Raw genomic sequence first — 4,237 nt, forward strand, 5'->3', positions numbered from 1 at the left:
GAAAGATCTGCATGGAGCACCCTTTCCAGGCCAGGAGTGGGTGGGGCCCGAAGCTTTAGCTGGGCACGCTGTACACAGCAGGTAGGCAAAAATTCTTTTACAATTTGCTGTTCTCCCTTGCTACAAAAGCATAAAACAAACACAGATTAAGCCACTACTTTGATCTTGCTCATTCTTTTTTTCCCCATGTTGAGTAGTTTATGTATGACTTTAATAAATAAGAAAAGGAGGAAAAAAAAGAAATAGTAATTTATGGCTTCTGTACACATGAAAACCTATTAAATCAAGACAATCTAGAGCAATGCTTTCCAAATAATGATGTTAATCCCTCCTCTGACACATTTGCTATATTTGTCATCACATGGTGTCAAATTCCATCTCAGCTGAACTACAGTTGCAATGTACTTTTAAAGACTCTATGTAAAACTACATAGAGATGCCTACATATTCTTGTGGCTGTGGTCATGAATCTGGCAATCTATTGCTCTAGGCGCTTTTTTTTTTTTTAAGAGTTATTAAAAGCAGTAAAAGAAGTAGAAAGAAAGAAATCGATCAGCTGAACGCCTATGTGAGACTGTTTGAAATGCTTGAGGAAAATGTATTCTAATGGGATATATTGATTCTGTGATCATTTTTATTAGAGTTAGTTTCTAAAACATCATATTTACCATAAATATCTGTGCCTTATATATGTTATGAGCCTGAGGAGAACAGACTGATAATGCTTGTGCTGAGTGACATTCCTCAGAATACGGAAGATCATAAAATCTTGGTTGTCCAAGAGCAGAAAGCATGCTGAAATATTCTTGCTATCTTAGGCAGCGTTCTTGTTTTCACTGCACATCTACAAGTAGCTTTGTCAGGAGGTTGGTGTGGCTGAACAGGGAGCTTGGTGGAGCTCCAATGTGAAAAGGTAGTATAGAGGAGATGGAAGCAGGGACAGGCTACAATGGACTAATTTGGAATAATTAGAAATATTACCTGAGTTTGTAGGAGTAGCAGTAGACACTGATAAAATGGAGGCACTCTAAGGTTTATTTCCTATCTCTACCACCAAACTATCCCATGCATCATCTGTGCTTAGGGAAAGGGTCCAAAAACTGCTACCAGCAGTGGATGAGTGTTTAGCTGGGGGTGACTTGAGAGAGTTTGACCAGAAAACACCATGGGAGCAGACAGACCACATCCAAGGTGCCAAAAAACCCCAAGATTAGATGTCTCTGCAAGACCACTCTATCACATCAGAAGGGTTATGGAAATCACGGAAGTTTCCTTAATAACTGGTAATAGGTTAATGTTGCACCATTTCCTCAGGAAGGCCAAAGACAATCTGAGGAGCTATAAACTGATCAGCACTGCATTGGTCCCAGTGGAGCCTAAATGGGACCAATCTTGGATCTTCTTGGAACACATTTCTGGGCATATGAGGAGAAGGTGATCAGAAACAATCAGCATGGATCTACCAAATGTAAATCAGGTCTGACTGCCTGATTGTATTTATGATTCTATGACTGGATTTGTAGATGAGGGGAGAGAAGTGGCTATCATTTTCCTCAAATTTAGCAAGGCTTTTGACATTGTCTCCAACAACATTCTTGTACCCCAGTTGGGATGGATGTTATGGTCTGTATGGCTAAAAATTAATTGATTTGGCTCAGAGGAGAATGGTTGAATGAGTTGTTCTCTACCCAGACATTTTCCTGTTTACCTAGTAGAGTGCCACAGGAATCTAGAGACTGGAACAGTCCTGTTTAACATCTTTACCAGGTGCTTCAAGGAGGTCATAAAATCCACTTTCCTCAGATTTGCAGATGATACCAAATTGGAAGGAACAGTGAATATGCTGTGGGCAGTGCTACCATACAGAAGAACCTAGGCAGGCTGGAGGAATGGACTAAGAGGAACCTGATGAAATTCAGCAAGGACAAATGCAAAGTTCCTGTCACCTGGGAATGCTGAGCCCTTCCATCAATACATGATGGGGGTGACTGTCTTTACTGCAAGGGCTCTGGAGAGTCCTGGCAGACAGCACACAGCCTGTGCATCAGGAGTGTGCCCTGTCAGCAAAGAAGGTAATGGCATCCTGATTGTGCTGGAGAGAGCACAGCCAGGAGCTTGTGGGAAGGGATTATGCTCCTGCTCGGCACCTGTCAGACCACATCTAGCCACTGTGTCCCTTTGAGCCCCTCCAGGAAAGGCAATGAGAAATTGGAGCCAATTTTAGCTGAGATTCCCCAGAATGGCTGGAGTCAGAGCCACTGAGGAGGAGATAAAGGAACTGGATTTATGCAGCCTGGAGAAGAGGTGGCTTCAGCTGAATCTGAGAGCAGCCTGCCAGCACCTATGAGGGTATCTTCAAGAAGACAAAGCCAGTGGTAAGTCAAGTAGTGGGAGGACAAGAAACAGCAAGCATAAATTGAAACAAGAACATTCTAGCCTGGGAATAATGGAAAGAAAATCATGTGAAAAAGTTATACTGGGATTGGGTAAAATGGTTTAGGTGTCATACATTAATGGACCATAAATCGTGAATAGTCAGGCACCATTTCCTATGTTCCTGGCTCCATACACCTAATGTATGAAAGATACTTTACCCACCACAGTGAATTTCCATTGGCTAGCAGTGGGAACCTTTGATGTAGCCCAAATTCTTAATTATAGCAAGCATATTTCTTCTGTAAAACATGGCAATACTATTTCAGTTAGTTAAGGCTCAAGCCTGTGTCCACAAGGCATGGGGCAGGCACCTGCCTGCCAGGTTTCCTCTGTGGTATGGGCTTTTTTATTTGGCCTGGCCTAGGAGTTCAGCTTCTTGGCAGAATTTTTTAACTGGGACTAGTGCTGCAGGAATGGGCTGCACAAGCACCTGCTCACACTTATTCCTGGCTGGCTGGAACATTGGACATCTCCTGTGCTCCTCTGCTGTCCCTCTTCGCTAGTTAGCAAAAGAACAGCCATCCCAAGTCTGCTTGTTTCAGCTGGCATAGCTCTCCCCAGTGTTCCAATAGTACATAGTGGGTAAAAGGGTTGGTTTTGTTTATTTTTTTCTATTTAAGAAAGGATGAAGCTGGTGTGGTAGTAGAGTATGAGGATGGAAGAACTGGGCAGTCCCAGCCTTTCCATTGTAGAAATCCAGCACAAGTTCCTCACTCACTTCATCATTCAGCCATGGAGCCAGAGGCTGTGATAGTCATTCCTTCCTGTACATGGAGCATAGTCCAGGATTACTCATGACTCATAGTCACCTAAAAAAACCCTAAAGTTTCAATTTAGACATGTATTTCCTGATTTTGAATGTCTTGGAGAGCAGCTGGTCTAATCTAAGGCAGAGCTTGATCCTGCAGCAAAGTACTGCTCCACTTTCACCTTCTCCCAGCTCTGAGTTTTCTCCTAAAGAACAGGAAAATGGTCCATCTATGATGGATGTAGCATTAAGGGCACCTCTAAATTTTGTCAGCCAGTGGTCTCAGTATGGCCAGAGGGTTTCAGAATATGGACCTCCAATCTGGGAAGCATGTTTTGGTGGTTTCTTGGGTCAGAAATAAAGATGAAGTGTGGAGAAGTGATTGTGCCTACCCACAGGGATATTACTATGCCACTTCTGCATGACTGGTAGGAACTGACTTGCTGTGAATGAGGCCAGCAGCCTTGGACTTGAACTTCTAAAAGCATTATTTTTTCTCAAGAAGCTTTTTCTTGAATTAATCATTAATTCATTATCATTACCCGTTAATGCTTCTAAAACCAAAGTGTTCAGCTTAATGAGTTTATTACAATAGATCCTAAAAAGTGCAATTCTGCCTAGTTTTGAGGAATATCAATTCCCAGAGAGGGAACAATTCAGGCTGAGTTACATCATGCAAAGTGAACTTGTTTGCCCAAATACTCTCATAGCATAGAAGGGGAGCAATGAAAAGAAATGTGGTCCTACCCCTTTATTCACAGGTCTGAATAGTTTACTGGAGGGTGTGTAGCAACACAGATAATTTACTGCTGGTAGCAACAGGATGTTTCCTGGAGGAACAAGTGTCAGGGAAACCAGATTACAAGAGTGGTTCTGAGTCACAGAGTTACCTGGGATGCTCCTGTGTTGGTCAATGCTCAGAGGTGAACTTGGAGTCAAACAACCAGGCAAATGGTTTGAAGAATTTTCCTGTTCAGAGTGAGGTTGAGGACATATGATTGTTTTGTTGTCTTTGCAGAAGGGAGACTTGGAGCTGATCCTCCATATGATGGC

Source organism: Anomalospiza imberbis, chromosome 1 (genome assembly GCF_031753505.1).
Source record: "Anomalospiza imberbis isolate Cuckoo-Finch-1a 21T00152 chromosome 1, ASM3175350v1, whole genome shotgun sequence".
NCBI classification, from domain to species: Eukaryota; Metazoa; Chordata; class Aves; order Passeriformes; family Viduidae; genus Anomalospiza; species Anomalospiza imberbis.